Source organism: Chanodichthys erythropterus, chromosome 11, assembly GCF_024489055.1.
Source record: "Chanodichthys erythropterus isolate Z2021 chromosome 11, ASM2448905v1, whole genome shotgun sequence".
In the NCBI taxonomy this organism is placed as follows: Eukaryota; Metazoa; Chordata; class Actinopteri; order Cypriniformes; family Xenocyprididae; genus Chanodichthys; species Chanodichthys erythropterus.
In genome coordinates this window covers 15,741,888-15,763,715 of record NC_090231.1, presented here as the reverse complement: position 1 = coordinate 15,763,715, position 21,828 = coordinate 15,741,888, and the positions used below count along the sequence as shown (strand labels likewise).

At 38.8% G+C, this 21,828-nt stretch overlaps 1 protein-coding gene across 1 annotated transcript in view; it reads left to right on the top strand.

Moving 5' to 3' along the window:
• The window catches only part of pcxb (pyruvate carboxylase b), a 343,108-nt gene that overhangs the window by 47,875 nt on the left and 273,405 nt on the right, over window positions 1-21,828 (top strand). The gene's annotated exons all lie outside the window — the stretch shown is intronic.

Below are 21,828 nucleotides of genomic sequence, written 5' to 3'. Positions count from 1 at the left end.
TGAATTCATAGAATGGTAAACAAATTAAATATTTACGCCTATATAGCTGCTGTACGTAAGGTGATAAGCCAAACTCGGAGTGGGTTGAGCGCGTAGCGGCACGGACGTGCGAGCTTGTCGATCGTATCCCTTTTTCACAAACCTCACTGTAAAGCTTGTAGTCCGGTTGGATATGGCAATAGCAAAGAAGGTAAAACGAGGTGCTTATTACTAATGTTAACCGACGACAGAGAGAGAGAGAGAGAGAGAGAGAGAGAGAGAGAGAGAGCACACTTCTATTGCATTCTCACTCAGCACACGTGTCATTTGTATTAAAACTAAACCTTTTATATGTAAGTAAAAACTTGAACTGTTACGTGATTTATGTATAATGAGTGGTTTCCTACATTTGTGCTGGGGTGTTTCTCCTAAATTCCACAATCCTCTCCACTGCTTTGCACCAGACAACCTCCTGTCTGTTGGTAGACTTGTCACTGTCTTGGATGAGGCCAATAAGTGTGGTGTTGTCTGCGACACCTTCAGGAGCTTGACAGTGCAGTCATTGTAGTTTTGAAAATGTGTACTAACTATTGTGTAAAGCACGTATCCAATTGTAAAAAAATAAAATAAAAAAAATACTTTAACTGTAGTTTTTTTCAGAGATTGCATTCAATCATATTTCCCAGCACAGCAGATGAAATCCAGCACAGCTACTTGAGAAAGTCAACAGGCTTGTGGCCTCTGCGTTCAATCAGCCGCACCTCACAGCGCAGCTCGATGCTCGGACCTATTCACTCTGACCTGAGGTGCAGTATGAGGCCTATAGCAATGCTTCATGCTGAGCCCCACCGAGCATCATCAAACAATGTGGATAACCTAAGCTGTGAGGAGTCGTGCCTGCTTGTATTTGATATGATTGGAATAATGAGCCTTAGGGTGGAGCTTCGTGCTGGGGCCTGCTCTGCGTGATAAGAGCTGCAAATGGGCTTTGTTGCAGAGTTGCATGCTGGGCTCTGATAAAGATACTGAAGCATGGGTTTTCTGCACATTTTAACTTTATCTTCACTTTAACTGCTCTGTCTTGGAGTAGTGTCATGAATACATGTCCAAATACACATTTACTTGACTTTATGCACACCACCATTCAAAAGTTTTTGGTCAGAAAGATTTTTTAAATGAATAGGCTACTTTTATTTATCAAGGATGCATTAAATTGATCAAAAGTGACAGTAAAGACATTTATAATTTTATAGAAGATTTTGTGAACACATAAATAATGGAGTAATGACTGCTGAAAATTCAGGCTTGCCATTACAGGAATGAATTACATTTTAAAATATATTAAAATGGAAAATAGTTATGTAAAATTGTAATAATATTTTTACAATTTTACTGTTTTTATGATCAAATGCAGCCTTAGTAAGCATAAGAAAAAAAAAAAAAAAAAATCCTATCGATCCCAAACTTTTGAACGGTAGTGTACTTTATAGTGTCATTATAATGTTTTAAGATTATTATAATGACTATAGACAACTCTACTTTTAAAAGATTTTTTAATGCATATTATTATTATTATTTATTTGGTACGATTTATGAATAATTTCTTACCTTTGAGTTGGACAGCTCTGTCCAAGATCTAAGCCTTTAATGTACACACACACACACACACACACACACACACACACACACACACACACACACACACACACACACACACACACACACACACACACACACACACACACACACACACACACACACACACACACACACACGCACAGGTTGTTGGCTACTGAATGGCTCCTGAAAGAGACTGATGAAAATTACATCAGAGGTGGCTTTCAAAAATGAATCACGCTGTGTGAGAGAACTTTTTTATTATTATTATTCATGGCTCATCCATCAAGGGAAGGTCTCATCTTATCTAGCCCTTTACCGTTATCTTTCTCATATCCTCTTGATTGCACTGAATGAAAGTGAAAGTGACATGTGAAGGCCAAGTAGGGTAACCCATACTCGGAACTTGTACTCTGCATTTAACCCATCCAGTTGTGTAAAGCACACACATCTCTTACCTTCTCCTTTTTCTTTTAGAGGCAAGAGGGAAAATTTTGTGCTAACACCATTTTTGTTTAGCACTTGAAGGCCTCAATGAAAGCATTGTCAATCATTTTTGGTGGACAGCTGTTAAGCTTTATGGCTTCAAATCAACTGCTTTACATTTTTGTAAACTTTTTGTGAATGTTTGTGGTTGTCTGTGTTTATATTAAATCTAGAAACTCATTCCAAACTCATGCTATTGGTAAATCCAGAAGCTGACATGTTGGAGATGTTTTAAAAGTGCCATGGTGTTTATACTCTTTGGGATGGGAACCGGGATGGTCCAAAACTCTGAGACAGTTAATAAAAATGCTTCTATTTTGCCTTATTCTAGCTTTTCTTTTTATTTGTAAGTTATATTATAGCCCAAATAGTTAGTGGCAAAAAGTGTTTTGTGCCTCAATGAAAACAAGAACATGTAACCGTCTGTAAAAAGGAATTCACATGATCGGTGTCTCAAATTTACTTATTTGATAATAGTGATTTTAGTATTTTTAAAGGTGCAATATGTACTAATTTTGCAGTAAAATATCCAAAAACCACTAGGCCAGTGTTATATATTTTGTTCACTTGAGTACTTACAATATCCCAAATGTTTCCAACTATTTGTAAATCGTGAGAAAATTGCAATTTTAACCAAGGCTCCGGGACATGTGAGGAGTCGCCTGTCAATTGGCGCCGGCGACTGTGACATAATAAAAGTTCCGCTGCTTGCGGCGTGTGTTGTGCATTCGCTCCAGTGGCCTCGTTCAGCTCCCACAACACTCGGTCCTGCTCTGCTTCATACTACAGTAACGTTAATAATCACATCCATGAACATGATTTCTTCCTGAGTCCTATCCCAATTCTATTCCACCGTCCGTTGAGGTGAAGACCACATGTCCCGAGATTCTGTGCTCAAACTTGGCGTCATCAGGCTATACGCCTTTGTTTTGAATAGGCATCTAGCGACCTCTAGCGGACAGAAAATATCACATATTGCATCTTTAATGTAATGCGTTACTTATTTGTTTTATGTTAACGTTACTACAGTCTTTTAAGTCCAGGTTTAAATCACACATTTTTAATGCAATTTCAGACTTTTGGATCCCACTGTAGTTATGTCTACATGTTGAACTTGCGTAGGAGAAAATATGTTCCTTTAAATCAACAGCTATCTGTAATTGTTCTTTTTCTTGTCCAAAAGTATTCACAGTGTTTTTCTTGAGCTCATAACAGTTCTTTGCTATTGCTGCTGTTCTCTCTCTGTCTCTGCTGGCCTCATTGTCTCTTTCATGTTGTATTTATTACTTGAGATTTTTTTTCATTATTATCCTATTATCTCCTGAATGTGTTTTCTGACTCATGAGTGTGGGGTGGCAGATAAAAGCGGTAAGCCAATAATTAATGCTTCTGTGAACAGCAGGCTGAGGGTGAAACCCAGATGAAATACAAGAGCTAGGAAATAGAGGTAAAAGTTAGCTTATAGAGAACATGCATTTGTCTCCTCAATACATTCAGTACAGGATGTGCTTTTGTATCTACATGTATGTATTGTGTACACCTATTTTCGATCGGATATGCAGAAAAAGCAGAGGTGTGTATTTATTTTTGTTTGTGGAAAGGATGTGGCTTCAACCACTCAAGGTCAGCATGGTGTTAAAGGCTCATTAGCACATTCCTGCTGATCTTTGATCAGTATTGAGTGACGCGTGTCCTCTGTGACCTCTTCGATTTGAACAGCACATGTTTGACCCTGGACCTGTGGTGAGATGATATCTATATTGAGAATAAGACAAGTAAGCAATTGCAGGGGTCTTCAACCTTTTTCCGGACCGCTGTTACAGCATAAAATTGAGTGCTCAGTTTTAAGTCTGGCTCATAAAATGCATTTAGTTAATGTTTTTACTTTAATTGTTTACAATTTAATTCAATTGAAAAGTCATGTACTGTACTTGTTCATTACATTTTCGCTTTACTTTGTAAGAACTGTGGACGAACCAGACAAATGAATCATTTAGATGATTCTTTCAAAACATAATTCTAATTCAGAATTGAGGTTCCGGCTCCGGACCGTCTGCAGATAAAGCCAGGCTGATTACTTTTACGACACATGCTTCCTGATAGCAGAAGCGACATACCAAAGGGTCACCCAAGAAGACAGAGAGACAATCCAGACCCTTTTGTTTCCTTACTTCACAGGAGAGCCAAAGAGACTGTTGAACAAATAAATCTGCTTCAAAATTGTTCCAACAATTTTAACGGACTTATCAAACATCTTTTAACTACATACATTTTGCATTATGTGTCCACAAATACTACCTGTAAACAGTTAGGCTTTAGAAACACTCACAATTCATGTAAATGTGTTAACTCTTGACTGAATGACTGAAAGTATGCCTTATTTGGACTTAATTTGATTCTTTCCCCCTTTCCTATATCCTGACTTGAATGAAATCTGTTTAAAATGTATTGTATCCCATTTAACAGCAATTATGTTAAAATGGCAATCTGCTAAAGCAGAGACAGACCGGGATGTGACACTTATGTTTTATTGGGGGCAGAGGAAGGCCCTCTTGAAACAGGACAATGTCTGATTGGCCAAGACTCCTCAGAGGTGTGACAAACAACTAAGTTTAAATGATCATATGGCAAGATAGTGAGAGAGAGAAGTTGGTTAGTAAACGAACTGGAGTTGGTTAGTTCTGGTAAGAGAAACCATGACCAGAGTACCAAGAACAATGGAGTAACAAGAAGAACAGACCAGCCGCCCATTCAAGCCATCCAACCTTCACTCACTTTTCTTTTCTTTACTTAATTTTCCTTTACCGCTGAAAGTCTCGTGTCCTACGTTTCGCCGCAAAGTTCAACCAACGACTTTTGCCGCTTCAACTCCAGCGACAAAGAGACTTCCTTCATTGTTCCACACGGACCTGATCTGGACCAATCATCGACTTGGGAAACCCCTCTCTGCACGACGAGGGGAATTCACCTTTAAGTCAACGCAAGCAAGTACCTCCAGACCAAAACTGAACTGGTGCATAAATGAATGATTCATGGTTCGTTCTGGTCCTTGAAATGCATTGATAGGAATTTGGTTAATCAGATCACTCTCTCTTTCAAAACTCTTTCTCTCTCATTTCCTTCTTACTGCAACGCGTATGAATGTGTGTGTGTGTGTGTATGTGCGTGCCTTTGTGTTAGATTAGTTTGTGTTAGAATAAATAAAATCTCTTGTAGATTTTAAAAGGAAAGTGTCTTGTATTATGTGCTTTATGATTTAATGTCTTAAACTGTGATCAAGTTACCGTGCTCTAATCAGTGTTTTCACGATTGTTGGATATTTATATCCGTTACAAGAGCTTATTACGGCTCGAGCAAATGAACGCTGGACGAATCAGTTGCTCGGTCGTAATCTAAACAACTCTTTATAATTCCCTAAATATTTCATTTGAGCTAATTTTACTTCCTAGGGTGTTTTCCCTACAGTAATGGTGGAGAATGCGGGCAGTTTAATCTAAATTTGGAGCACATATCAAGTCATTTTTCTTTTTATCAACGCAAATTATCAAACCCCTCAGTGTTTGTGTGACGTATGCAGCGCGCACGGCGCGGTCCGTTTGAACGAGTGCCTGAATGAGTGAGAGCTGTAACCCCAGTCTGCTGTCTTGTCTCTAAACTCCAGTCTGCAGTAAATTTCTGTATCACACATACTATAAGGTAAGAATTAAGCGTGTTCCTTAAATTCTAGAATGCCTTGTTTATAGCTATCCTGATGTCTGCGTGTTCCAGCGTCATTAAAATAGCTATAATAACGTTATTGTGTATCAGAGAGCTGAATTGAAACTAAACTGCATTTAGTTAAAATAGTCTGTGCAGGACGAATACTCTCCTCACAGAACGGCAAGATCGAGCGTGTTCCTCGATCTGTTTCTAAAACTATATATTTATAGCTAAAGTGTCAGTGCGTGTTCCACTGTACTCAATCTGCTATTTTCCCCTTTGTAAAACAGTAACGCTATACGCTTGCTTGTTTTATATTTATAGCTAAACTGGTTATAGTGCGTGTTCCACTGTACTCAATCTGCTATTTTCCCCTTTGTAAAACAGTAACGCTATACGCTTGCTTGTTTATATTTATAGCTAAACTGATTATAGTGCGTGTTCCACTGTACTCAATCAGCTATTTTCCCCTTTGTAAAACAGTAACGCTATACGCTTGCTTGTTTTATATTTATAGCTAAACTGGTTATAGTGCGTGTTCCACTGTACTCAATCTGCTATTTTCCCCTTTGTAAAACAGTAACGCTATACGCTTGCTTGTTTTATATTTATAGCTAAACTGGTTATAGTGCGTGTTCCACTGTACTCAATCTGCTATTTTCCCCTTTGTAAAACAGTAACGCTATACGCTTGCTTGTTTTATATTTATAGCTAAACTGGTTATAGTGCGTGTTCCACTGTACTCAATCTGCTATTTTCCCCTTTGTAAAACAGTAACGCTATACGCTTGCTTGTTTTATATTTATAGCTAAACTGGTTATAGTGCGTGTTCCACTGTACTCAATCTGCTATATTCTCCCTTTTGCTAAACGCTACATGCTTGCTTGTTTGAGCTCCCGAGCGCAATTTAAGTGATTTGAAACTGATCAAGTGAAGCTTTTGAACCTGTTCTATTTTGCACGCAAAGAGACCCGCCGAGGTCGCGATTTTTCCATCTATTACAGCAGAAAGCTATCACTTAAAGTTTAAGCCCCACGTCGTAAAACAGCTACGAGTGGTGTCTCTTATTTATAGAGTTGAAATGCGCCGACATTTCACGTAACGCTTGATTGTACGTGCATGCGTCTTTCATTTGTACAGTTACATGTATTTGATGTAATTCACATGTTCGCCACTATCATTTTGTTTGGTCGCCATAGTTACAGTCGTGGCACGGAAGTCTTAACCAACGCTTCCGGAAGAACGTCATTGTAAACAAACCGCACGGTGTTGCTAAGCTAACCTCTGCAGTTGTTTACATTGAAGTTCATGCTAAAGCCTTTAGCCTCGAAGCTAAGCTAGTTAACATCATTGTGTGAAAGCAGTGTCTGTGTGAGCAACTATAAAGTGATTTAACCACCTAAAACACTTCAATTTTATGTACACTTGTTGGTCTTTCCTTCTTATTTTCCCCTTTACTTTCTCACTTATTACTTTACCTATATTTTACTTGAAAAGAAAAATATTGGTTTACAATTATTAATCGTTTTACCAGCATTTGACTTGAAAAAGAAATACTGGCTTACAATTTTAATTGTCAAATTTGAATTTAATAAAACTAATTAAATTTAAATTGAAATCCTATTTTTCTATCTAATTACTATCTAATTACTTCAGGTATGAATAAGCTTTGAACTTTAAAAGTTTAAGCAAACTTATTCCACCAAAGTTTCTCCTAATTTTGACTCACATTTGTTCATTATTTTATTGCGTTACATCTTTCTTTTCCTTTTCTTGGTTATACACTTAGCCACTCTATTTTATTTATTCATTTACCTCTTTGTTTAATTCCCTTTTTCTTATCTCATCCCATTATTTTCATTTTTTTCTCTTTCTTACCTTTTTCCTTTCCTCTTTGTATTCTAGCTTAGGAACGACACACCTGAGCCTCAATAGGAGACATTGATATCTTATTACGAGTTTCAAACCAATCAGAGACAACCCTCTCTTACTAACATTTTTATTCTCATGGGTTAGTTGTCCATCAACTACCAATTATATCCTCGTAATTAGACAAAGGCTTCAGAGCCATTTGTGGATCTGGTCTCCTTTCTTCTCCTTTCCTTTTCCTCACGTCTTTCCTGTGCTCTCCTGATTTCTTCCATCCTATTCTTCACTTTTGTAGGGATCAAGCTTGGACGAACCATCAATCAATTCTAAAGAAAGAGAAACACAATCTTTCCAAAGAAACAATTCATTAGGTTTTTGATTTTAATCAAACCCTTTTGTGTTCTCCATACTCCCTGCATTTGTAAACGCAATTTAAATTTTGACATTTCCTCCAAGAACATTTAACAGAGACAAGTGTTGAGCAACCGTTGCCTTCACAGCATCCCTGGTAAGCAGTTCAACTGAAGGTGTGTGGTGTCAATCCTGTCAAACTAAGAAAAGAGGTATCAGCATTATTATTGTCTTCTTGTCCTTGCGAACATAAACAATAATATATATATATTTTCTTTTCTTTTAGTTTTAGAAACAGTTGTTCATTAATAGAAAATATTTATTTGAAATAAATATTTCTCTAAATTAAAAAAAAAAAAAACTTACAATTTGTTTTAACATTTTCTCTCTTTTCCCTTTCTCAGTTGAGTGACAAAGTCCTCACATCACGAGTTGAAAACAGTTTTTCATTAATAGAAAATATTTATAGAAAATATTTCATCTATTGAAATTTGTTTTAACTTTTTCTCTTTCTCTCTCTTACTCAGTTGAGTGACAAAGCCTTCTCATCACTAGCCTACCTGTCTACACTCTGAGACCAACACGTAGCCATCACACTTCACGATTGGTGTACATTCACTGAACAACACTTAGCTGTTCCACCACATATAGGCTTGCACCCCACACAGATCTGTGTCAGTCTCTTCTCCCCAGCGTGCCAACATGTCGCAGACGGAAAACCCCACTGCCCAAGATGTGGACGCCTGGCTCAGCGGCATTACAAACTGCCTCATGCCAAAGACAATTGAACTGTTATTATTTGTAATAATAATCATAATTCTGAGAAGATTCCCGACGCATGATTCAAGCCAGAACCAAGACCACACTGAACTAGGCAAGATAACCAATTCTCTAAGCATTGCCTTCACAGCCCAGCTGAAACTAAGCGACAAGCACATCACCCACCTACAGGAGGAGCTGACACGTGCCCAGAGCCGCATAGACAAGCTGGAAGTGAAAGTCCAAGACGACTTCAAACGTCAGACCACTGAGTTCCTGAGAGAGCTGATGCACATCCAACGCTGCGCAGACCAGCACAAGGTGAAAGCTCAAGACAAACTTGTGGAGCAAGAAACAAAGGAACAAGTTGACAAGCTCCAAGAAGCCCTTGCAGTTGCGGAACGTGACAAGCAAGAATTAAAGACTGTCCAATGTCACCTGGTAAACCAACTAGAAAATGCCAATTCTGACATTAACGATAAGAACTTTAAAATCAATGCTCTGGAAGACCATTTGAAATGGTACAGCACTGAAATGGACCATCTAAACCAACAATTAGACGATGCCAACGGCAAGCTCTACATGGTCAGAAATGAACTTAAACATGTTCACACCCAGAAACCAGAGTTAAGAAGGGAGGGGCCTCTCTCAGCATCACCACAGCTGAGCACAACAGAGTCCCCCATCCAAGAACTGCCATGCAACGGAAGAAGTGAGTGGCCACAACCCACAACATCACCGGCCTTCACTACAGAATTCTTCCCTGTCAACCAAAGAGAGCTCATCCATGCAGACCCCAAATTTGCACACGAGATGACCCTTAAAGACCTTAACAAGCTGGCTAAGAACATCACACAGTTCAACCCGAACTCCATGGAGAACCACAACATCCAGACTTACCTCCGAGATATTGACTTCTACCTAGAGGTGAGACCCAATGTGACTGACAGAGACAGGTTGTATCTCCTCAGGTCCACATCCAGCCCAGAGGTACGAAGCTTCTTAGATCGACAACCTGTTCACGTTAAGCACAACTACCAGCTATTACGTGAGTCACTGATCAAAGAATTTACAGGCCCAGAGTCTGAACATGGACTATTAGTCACCTTGGAAACCAAACAAGGTCGACAAGAGACTCCCAAGCTTACTACAACCGTTTCCGACAAGCCTACTTAGGTGCACATCACGAACCTGAACTTGAAGAGGATGTGAACTTCAAAACCCTCTTCCTGAGAAACCTGCACCCTGGACTAAGTCACCATCTTGGCGTCATGGCCTGCCTAAGCACAATGTCAATCCAACAGCTACGTGACTTGACACACAAGGCCTACATCAAACAGAAGATGAACTCAAAGAAAGGTTTGAAAACAGCCACAATTTCAAACTCCGGCAGCCAAGACTCAAGCCGTGCACTGCAAGACAGCCAGTGGCATGACAATGCCACAGCCTGTCATAAAGGACACGGAGAACGTGACCCCCATGCCACTGACAGCTTCCACACCGACAGCTGGAAAATGCCATGGGACCAGCCACACTTCTCAAGAAACCCACCAGAAAGAAACATCTGGGATCCAAACTGGACAGCCAAAGTCCACCAACCAACACATTCAAATGCATCCACTGTGGGTAAGCGACGGCAGAACCCACCTCTGCATCACTCAGTTAAACACAGCACTGAGAACAAGAACGCCCAAGAACAAGACAGTTCCACCTCAGAAGACATAGAACAACTGATGAGGCAAATTACAGCGTTCTTTGCAAACAACATAAACAGCGACGATCACAAGGATCAGTCACCCTCGTTATGACTAGAGACGGAACGGAAGGTCAGTGATCACCTGATCCACCTTCCAAATGGAGATGACTGCCACCTGTTCTACAACAGCACAGAACGAAGCGGCCTCTTGCAGCCAAACACCGCTGGAAACTCAATAGTACCAGAGAACACATTTCTGGTCACTCATCACCCACCAATAAACCCAACGAGTTCCCATCTCAAGAACCATGCTTGTGCAACAGTAACAACAGTAAGCACAGAAGGTCAGACAGTCTGTCACAACCAGAAGGCATTACAAAAGGAATGTAACGTAGGAGACAAAGTTTTGCACCACAGCTCAACACAGCCATGTCAAACTTCCTCCTACCTTCTGCCAAAGAACTTCCTGCCTCACTGGACTGACTCCCGTCAAATTAGGGATGATCTCTCATCCCAAGTCCAAGATGCAAAGAGCCAATCTTCATCTAAGCCCTTCAAGAAAGGGGGGAGCAAGACAGACTGAACCAGATCTGACCATACATACACTGCACTACATTACATTTTACACTACATTACATTTTACACTACACTACATTAACATACTCACCAACATGCTCTTCCTACAGACAGATATTAGTTTCAGAACCTAGCTCAACATCGACTTAGCTACATTCACCATAAGAAACATGCAACCATCTGCCCAACAAGTAGAACACCTTTCATTAAGCTGGTACATGACATCTTAGATGCACGCAGTAGTGTTAGCCATACCAGGAAACACTTAAGTGTTTTATTTTGTTTTTGTTTTCCTCTTCCTCTCTTTCCCTTCTTCTTTATAAGGTAAAATACCTGTCTGCCCCATAAGGGTCAAGGTCATGACATTAGGATTGACGCACCACGCCTAAGGTCTGAAAGCCATTTGAAAATTCGAATGTGAGCCCGAGAGAGCTCCATGATGGGTCACATCATTTTTTACCACAAATGATGTCACCAGACAACCTAGAACAAGTTAGAAGAGATGGAAACTAACAATTTAATCACACAATGTAGAATAACAATCCCAAAATTGAACTTAATCCATCAGTACCCAGATAATCTAATGCCCTGCACCAGTATAGTGGTCAATCATGGAGGTGTTGTTTTGTTGTTGCTTTGTGTGTGTCTGCTTCGTGTCCATTTTTCTACAGTGTCCGCCGATGTCTTCATCTCAACACATCGCCGAACCAAGGGGGGATATGTAAGAACTGTGGACGAACCAGACAAATGAATCATTTAGATGATTCTTTCAAAACATAATTCTAATTCAGAATTGAGGTTCCGGCTCCGGACCGTCTGCAGATAAAGCCAGGCTGATTACTTTTACGACACATGCTTCCTGATAGCAGAAGCGACATACCAAAGGGTCACCCAAGAAGACAGAGAGACAATCCAGACCCTTTTGTTTCCTTACTTCACAGGAGAGCCAAAGAGACTGTTGAACAAATAAATCTGCTTCAAAATTGTTCCAACAATTTTAACGGACTTATCAAACATCTTTTAACTACATACATTTTGCATTATGTGTCCACAAATACTACCTGTAAACAGTTAGGCTTTAGAAACACTCACAATTCATGTAAATGTGTTAACTCTTGACTGAATGACTGAAAGTATGCCTTATTTGGACTTAATTTGATTCTTTCCCCCTTTCCTATATCCTGACTTGAATGAAATCTGTTTAAAATGTATTGTATCCCATTTAACAGCAATTATGTTAAAATGGCAATCTGCTAAAGCAGAGACAGACCGGGATGTGACACTTATGTTTTATTGGGGGCAGAGGAAGGCCCTCTTGAAACAGGACAATGTCTGATTGGCCAAGACTCCTCAGAGGTGTGACAAACAACTAAGTTTAAATGATCATATGGCAAGATAGTGAGAGAGAGAAGTTGGTTAGTAAACGAACTGGAGTTGGTTAGTTCTGGTAAGAGAAACCATGACCAGAGTACCAAGAACAATGGAGTAACAAGAAGAACAGACCAGCCGCCCATTCAAGCCATCCAACCTTCACTCACTTTTCTTTTCTTTACTTAATTTTCCTTTACCGCTGAAAGTCTCGTGTCCTACGTTTCGCCGCAAAGTTCAACCAACGACTTTTGCCGCTTCAACTCCAGCGACAAAGAGACTTCCTTCATTGTTCCACACGGACCTGATCTGGACCAATCATCGACTTGGGAAACCCCTCTCTGCACGACGAGGGGAATTCACCTTTAAGTCAACGCAAGCAAGTACCTCCAGACCAAAACTGAACTGGTGCATAAATGAATGATTCATGGTTCGTTCTGGTCCTTGAAATGCATTGATAGGAATTTGGTTAATCAGATCACTCTCTCTTTCAAAACTCTTTCTCTCTCATTTCCTTCTTACTGCAACGCGTATGAATGTGTGTGTGTGTGTATGTGCGTGCCTTTGTGTTAGATTAGTTTGTGTTAGAATAAATAAAATCTCTTGTAGATTTTAAAAGGAAAGTGTCTTGTATTATGTGCTTTATGATTTAATGTCTTAAACTGTGATCAAGTTACCGTGCTCTAATCAGTGTTTTCACGATTGTTGGATATTTATATCCGTTACAAGAGCTTATTACGGCTCGAGCAAATGAACGCTGGACGAATCAGTTGCTCGGTCGTAATCTAAACAACTCTTTATAATTCCCTAAATATTTCATTTGAGCTAATTTTACTTCCTAGGGTGTTTTCCCTACAACTTCTTAATTCAATTTTATTTATTTTTTTGTGGGAGGGGAAAAAGAAGGCAGAAGCTATTTAGACTAAGTGAAAAGTGTGTGTATATATATATATATATATATATATATATATATATATATATATATATATATATATATATATATATTGGACTAAACCACTAGATTCATATGGATTAGTTTTACGATTTCTTTATGAACTTTTTGAATCATCAAAGTGGTAGTTGTGTAGACTATTAATAGAGGGACAGAAATCTCTCAGATTTAATTTTAAAATATCTTAATTTGTGTTCTGAAGATGAACAAAAGTCTTACGGGTTTGGACGACATGAGATGAGGGTGTGTAAATGATGACAGAATTTTCATTTTTGGGTGAACTATCCCTTTAAAATCATAAACGGCTGCTGCCTTATGGGGATATTACTTGTCCTATTCCTAAAGCCCCCCTCCACACCTACCTCTATACTGAACCTGCTGATAAAAAAGGTGTCCTGAAAGGTCCAGGAAGGAAGCCATATTTTTGAGCGTGGCAAAATGAGCTGTGAGCTGTGTCAGCTTGTCCGATCAATGCGAGGACACCACAATTATAGACCAATTAAATACCCATCAGGCACTTTATTTACACCTTTTGGATATTTTCCTCATTTTTCTTTTAAATTTTTAATGGCTCTCCAAGCTGATATGTGATAGGAAAAGGGAGAAAATTGAGTTCAGAAAATGGTGGATTCAATCGTGTCAAAAGCTAACACCTCCCACCTTGCTCTCCATGCCACTGCTCCTGTTATCATATGGGTTTCTTTTGTAATTTTGTCTGGCTTAACCAGACTTTAAAGATGCCCTAGAATTAAAAATTGAATTTATCTTGGCATAGTTAAATAACAAGAGTTCAGTACAGGAAATGATATACAGTGAGTCTCAAACACCATTGTTTCCTCCTTCTTATATAAATTTCATTTGTTTAAAAGACCTCAGACGAACAGGCGAATCTCAACATAACACAGACTGTTACGTAACAGTCGGGGTGTACGCGCCCAATATTTACAAATGTCAGCCCATGTTCAAGCATTAGACAAGGGCAGCCAGTATTAACATCTGGATGTGCACAGCTGAATCATCAGACTAGGTAAGCAAGCAAGAACAATAGCAAAAAATGGCAGATGGAGCAATAATAACTGACATGATCCATGATATCATGATATTTTTAGTGATATTTGTAAATTGTCTTTCTAAATGTTTCGTTAGATGTGGTTAAAGTTACCATCGTTTCTTACTGTATTCACAGAGACAAGACTGTCGTTATTTTAATTTTTTAAACACTTGCAGTCTGTATAATTCATAAACACAACTTAATTCTTTATAAATCTCTCCAACAGTGTAACATTAGCCGTTCGCCACGGAGCATAGCCTCAAACTCATTCAGAATCAAATGTAAACATCCAAATAAATACAATACTCACATAATCCAATGTATGCATGCAGCATGCATGACAAACACTTTGTAAAGATCCATTTTGAGGGTTATATTAGCTGTGTGAAGTTTGTTTATGCTGTTCAAGGCAAGCGCAAGCTCTTAAATTTAAAGGGGCTGCAGCCTAAATCGGCTCATTTTTAATGATGCCCCAAAGTAGGCAGTGAAAAAACTTAATTTAAAAAAATCTATGTGGTATTTTGAGCTGAAACTTCACAGACACATTCAGGGGACACCTTAGACTTATATTACATCTTTTAAAAAGACGTTCTATGGCACCTTTAAATAGTCTCTGCCGAACAAGGCAGAGACTATTGGCACGTAGTGAAAATAGATATTCTGGGAAAAATTAGAAAATATTTTAAAGAATGTTGGTAACCAGTTGATGGTAGCCATTGACTTCCATAGTGTTTTTTTTTTTTGTTTTTTTTTTCTATTATGGAAGACAATGACTACCGTCAACTGCTTGAATAGCAAAATTCTTCAAAATGTCTTCTTTTGTGTTCAACAGAAGAAAAAAAAAATACAGGTTTAGAACAACTTGGGGGTTTCGTAAATGATGACAAGATTTTCATTTTTTGGTGAACTATCCCTTTTATTGTTAATTTTTGGCATCTTTTGTTTTTATTTTCAGGCTTGCATACATATTAGTGAATGAATCGTAATCTTTCCCTGTCTCTGTCTCACACACACACTTCTCTCGCTCACTCCTTCTCGGCATGTAGGACATTAGATATTCTACACCTCACATGTTCTCAGCTTCTTGCTCGGTGTCTCTCAGCTCAATAGCAATGGCAGACATTAATTATGAGTCTGCTGTTTGAAAATAAAGTGATGCCTAGAGGCAAGAAAAGGCATATGTGTTTTGTATGCATATCACAGGTGAGAGCATGTGTGAATATTTAAATTACAGACATTCGTGTAGCTGCTGACACCAGTAGTAATTGCTTGTGTCTTTGTTCTTGTGTGTATTGCATGATGGGTCATTCATCATGAACATTCACCTCATAGTAATTTCGAGATTGTTTTTCTAGATAGGCTTTGTAAAGTTGTTCCTATGTCCTGGTGGTTAGTTATACAGAAATCTGCACTGAATTTACACAATAAAAGTTCCACTCAGGTTCAGTCTTACTGGTGCATTAACCGCAACAAAAGCATGATAGTAGATAAGATATCAAAGCATTTGTATTTTCTCATTTCATAGATGATATTATATTATATTATCTTACATCATATTATTGTACTCATTTCATATATTACATTATATAACATTATATTATAATTACATATAAAAATGCAAAATACGATTTCATTTAGGGCTGCAACTAATGATTATTTTGATATTTTGCTGGTCGATTATTTTTTAATCGATTAATCCAATAAAAATCAATTATTTTATTGAAAAAAAAAAACAAAAAACACAGTATTGCACATCCTGCCCAATGTATTTCAAACAAATGTGCCAATCGAATTCTATGAAAACATACAGTGCTTAATTTATTAGACTACCTGTCATAATAAAGAGAGAACACAAATATTTTAGGATTCTAACTTGTTTAAAGCTAAACATGGTATTGCCATTTATTAGGAAAATAAACTGAAACAACTAAATAGTTTCTAAATAATATTCACACATAATATCCACACAAAAAACAAAACAAAAAAACTAATAACAGTCTCTGTTCTTATTGACTGTAATTGGGCATTTGAAAAAAAAAAAAAAACAACTATGAAGTGTTTTACTTTTTCTTGCCTTTCTTGTAAAACAGTAAAATCAAAAATTAATGGATAACAACAATAAATATATTGTAGCTTTAGAAATACTGCTATAACTAAAGAGCGTACACATACTGGTGAATTAATCATTACAGAAACATGAAAAATTATTTTAGCACCAATACTGATAGTTTAGAACAGCTGTGGCACAAACCTTACATTGGGTGTCAGATGTCTAATAACTTTAGCACTGTATATAGTTAATTAGTTTAAAGGGCACCTATTATGCAAAATTCACTTTTACATGTTGTTTGACCATAAATGTGTGTTGGCAGTGTGTGAGCATAACCACCCTAGAATGAGAAAAATCCACCCAGTGTTTTTTTTTTACAATCTCAATAATTCATAAGAACTGTCTCAGAACGCCCTGTTCTAAGATTGCTCTCACTGTGACGTAGAATTGCGCTAAGCCCCACCCACGTGGTTTGATTGACAATCTAGTTTTGGCATAGACCCCGCCGTCGGTGATCTGTCAACCATCCTCCATTGTTTCAACGACAGCCGGTAATGTCTCCTAAGAAACATAAGTGTTCTGTTGTGGGATGTAATAATGAACATAGTAGTTTTCACTTACTTCCGACATCAGAGCCACTGAAAACGCAGTGGATGGATTTTATTTACGAAGGAAAGGCGCCACTCAAAATGTTTGCGCAAATAATTTTTTGACTGACTGTTTTGAGAACGAGGGTCAATTCAAAGCAGGTCTTGCTTCAAAGTTAATCCTCAAGTGTGGATCGTTGCCTACTGTTCGCGATCCAACGTCACCTCCAGAAGAAGTGAGTGTATTTAATGTTTTTTGAGCAAATAGTCATTTCAGTCGATGTCAGCCAATTCAATAACAAATGCATCTAAAGTTGTTGTCGTCGTCGTAGAATGTCTGTGTATATAATTTAAACCTTGTTTGTATAGTGTGTATCTAACGTACTTAGCAAACGTTATAGCAGTATTTGTGTTTGTAGTTTCAAAAAATTGCGCGAACGTTATCACAGTGTGTGTGTGTGTTGCACATCCATAATTGCAAAGGGGACACGATTAAAACTCTATAAGTACATAAATGTATCAAATAACCATTCAGAGACGTCCTGCTCCATTCTCAATTGTGTTTCTTCTGCCGGAGTCTCTTCATCATCTGGGTCTGATTCCGGTTCAAACATGTACGGCTGAATGCCATACAAAACAGCGGGTCTCTCACTCTCAGCCATTCTGCTTCTACCGACTGTTTATTGCCATAGATATGCAAGTTATGCCCTCGTCCAAAGGCAGGGCGGGGATATGCAGCTCATTTATATTTAAGGTGGTACACACCAAAACAGCTCTTTTTAAAACAGGCCCCAAAAATGACATTTTCAAATGGTTATAATAAATTAACTGTGGGGTATTTTGTGCTGAAACTTCACAAATACATTCTGGGGACACCCAAGACCAATATTACATCTTGTAAAAAGGGGCATAATAGGTGCCCTTTAAATCTCTACTCTACATTAAAAATGAAGATAGTAATAAAGATAATAAAGGAAAACACAAAATCAGTGTTAACCAACGGGCAAGATAAATGTTCTGCAGGAACACACACACATTCACTTCGGACACAATAACCTCTTACTGTAATTTCTTTATCCTGTTAATAGGCTATGAGAAATGTATTACATTTATATTCAATTACATGTTGTTATCCCTTTACAGTTACTACTCTCATAAAATACTTGAATGACATGTTGATTTTTAAATCTAAATTTAACTTTAAACAACAGATATTTCAGCAAAATTAATATTTTTGTGCTGAATATTATTTGTCTCCCTCTCTCCCGCCTTCTGTCTGTTTCACGCGGATGCACGCCGGCGCTCATTCACTAAAGTTTAAAGTTTAACACAGACTGTCAGGATGAGCCTTTATGCAAAATGTAAATGCTTGCATGAATTTGTAACATTTACAGATAAGAATATAGCTGTAGAATGAATGTTTTGTGCTGAGGACACACACGCAACTTTATTCATGAGTACCTCCCACTTGTCCTCTCACATAGTTATTTATTTGATTTTTTTGCTCATTAAAAAGAAAGCAAAAACAAGAATCACTATTGAAGTGGAATGCCTTACGGCAATTGAAATGAAAAGTATCTTTGGATTTAAACTCGCTGTGAAGTTACACATGCACACAGACCACACAAAGATGTAAAGGGGGGAAAATTCATTAAGAATAAATTGCACCCATTGATAGTTCCATTTAGTTTGCATGCACGGACAACAATTCGTTTTAGCAAAAATCAAGTAAATGAAGTAAAAAATTATAATGAATTATTCAGGTACACAAGTATGCACAAAAAAAAATGTGCTCTATGCAATCTTCATGACACAATTTCTAAACTTGCAGACAGATTTTGAGAGCTATAGATGATGCTGCACACCATTGTACTATGGCATACTTTAGTGAGACTAATTTTCATTTGATGAAATACCATTGCCATGGTCAATAGAAAATGTTCACAAACTTCTGACTTGTATACAGTTTCATTTACAGTATTGCTGACTTTTGAATAATCTGTAATAAGCCAAAAGTTTACACTGAAAAGAATGACAATTTCTTGATTTAAATCTCATTGCATTATTTGCTGAGTAAATAGTCACTTTTTAAGAACTTTAAGTGTCTGTAATTGATGCAACTTTTAGAGAATTTAATGCCTGGTTAATTTGAAATGCATATGATTTGTGAAACATTTTTGAGCTGAATTACTACATGCAAGAGGTCGAAATATAAATTGGTGAATTTACCCATATTCTTCTGGACAAATGCTTACGCAAGTTTGAAACCAGCTTTATATTTTCTGGTCAAACAAATAAACAAACAGAAAAACATGTTTCCAAAACTGCATTTCTGTCATTTGTTCTCAGATTTCTTTTTGTGGGTGTAATCTGTATATTTTCGTCTCATCCACATCCCACATTTTTGGTAGGCATGGATAATGAGGGAAAAACTATAAACAGAAGCAGGCTGAAAAACAATACTTTCATTATGGTTTAATGTGCTGGGGCTCTGGGGCTTTACTCAACCTCCAGGAGAAAACTAAAGATTATTAGCTGGGTATTCCACAAGATCAGACTTAAACACTGTTCTGCTTTGCTATGGTTTTGACTCTTGCCATGCTTATGTGCACAATTGGTTGCTTAAAGTCATGATTTGAAATATTGATAAGGTATTCACTTTCTCTGAAGAAGTGTCATGCTGAGGTTGAGGCCAAGATGAAATAGAGGCTGGATCTAATCGCAACAGTTGATTTTAATACACACTAAATCAAAATAACTCTAATAACTAAATGTCACAATTATCCCATTCTGACAATCCTTGGTGAAGTCTCAATTATCTTGATGATTCTACAGATTATCTTATTACATCTTATCCTGTGGTGTGAGGTGTGTTAAGAGTGGTTGAATCTGCTAGGATTGCACTGATCTCATTTTGTGAAATATCCAACATGTTGAATATTTACAATCAGAAATCCTGTTTTGTGCAGGGAACCCTGAGGACAAATGCGCACACACTCTGTAGATTGTCATGTGGAACAAAACAAACCTCTCACTGTAATATGTAAAGTCCATGTGTCAGGGTTCTGTCACTTCTGTCTAGTTTATTTCTTGGTTTCGTGACAGAGCTCTGACACTCCCGTTCTTGTCCTGTTTTTGTGTAAGCGTACGGTTTAGAGTGTTCTCAAGTCGTGCACTCTCTTGTCTGCATGCCTTGTTTCATGTTGGTAGCGTGGCATTCGGATCACGGCACTCATGTCTAGTTTGGTTTCGGTTTCGTGTGGGGATTCGGACACTCGCACTCCCAGTCCTGTCTTTTATTGTGAGCGCATGGTCGAGTGTTCCTTCACTTGCCGTGCGTTCTTGTCTCATGTTTTGTCTCTTGTATTGTCATGTTTTGTGTAGCACGTGGTTGTTTCCAACTGCCGCGTGCTTTCATGTTTTTTCTTTTGTCTTTTGTCTCTCATGTTGTCTTGTTTTGTGTGAACACGTGGCTTATGAGTTTTCATAGTTCATGTCTTGTCTTGTGTAAGCACATGGCTTGTGATTTTTGTTTTGTTTGGTGTGAGCACATGGCTTGTCATGTGTTTGTGCCATGTGCTCTCATGTCTATTGTCTTGACCCCGCCCATCTTGTTACCTCATTATTGGTTGATTTGCCCCACCTGTCCTCCCTCATTACCTGCATTGTTTGCTCTCCTATTTATTCTCCTTGTGTTTGCAGTCCTGTGCTGGTTCGTTGTCGTATATTCCCTTGTGTTTTGTCAAGTCATGTTGAGTTTGGTTGTGTTTAGTTTTATTTTTTTATATTAAATAAAGTTCTCTTCCCTGCAATTGAGTCCCCAACCCTGACAGAACAAACCTGCCAAAATGAGGACTCAGCAGAGAAAGGGCTTACACCATCCACCAGCCTCCACTGTCTCCAGCCCTCTCTATCAGCGAATGCTTCAATTTAAGAACCTGAGCTCCCTTCATCAAGAGGGGACTGATCTGAGGGAGTTTGCTGTGGAGTTAGGTGGAGCTGCAGAGGGCCTGAAGCTCAACGACGCAGCTCTCAAGGACCTTTTCAATTATGCCCTGGATGAACCCCAGAGCTGTTGGGCGATGAGGGGCCTGCATCACCTGACATTTGGGGAGCTTGTCGACTTCCTGGACTGCCAAGAGGATATTCCTGCTGCAGCATTCATTGAGACATCTGATGCAAGCTGCTGCAGTTTCTCCAGAGGCAGCCAGCATTGTTGCTGCTCCCCCAGAGGTGGTTGTGGATGCTGCAGTGTCCTTGGAGGCAGCTATCTCCTTGGTAGCGTCTCGCTGACGTAAACGGAGGAGAAGGAAGCCTTCCTCCGACCCTGAAAGCCTGGCCTCCCCAGAGCCCGCTGTAGGCCCGGAGGCCTCCCCAGAGCCCGCTGTAGGCCCGGAGGCCTCCCCAGAGCCCGCTGTAGGCCCGGAGGCCTCCCCAGAGCCCGCTGTAGGCCCGGAGGCCCTGCCAGCGTCTGCCAAGCTGTCTGCCCTGAGCCTCCCTGGCTCAACGCTCCCATCCCTCCCTAGTTTCCTTAAAGACCTTCTGTTTTGTTTGTTTTTTTTGCTGACTGACTTGGCTCCCCTCAAATTCGTGTCGGGATTCGGACACTTACGCTCCCAGTCCTGTCTTTTTATCCTGTCTTGTCCAATGTTTTGTCTCTTGTATTGTCCTGTTTTGTGTAGCACGCGGTTGTTTCCACCTGCCGCGTGCATGTGTTTCACGGGCTGCGTGCTTATGACATGTGGCTTATGAGTTTTCATAGTTGTGTGTTCATGTCTTGTGTAAGCA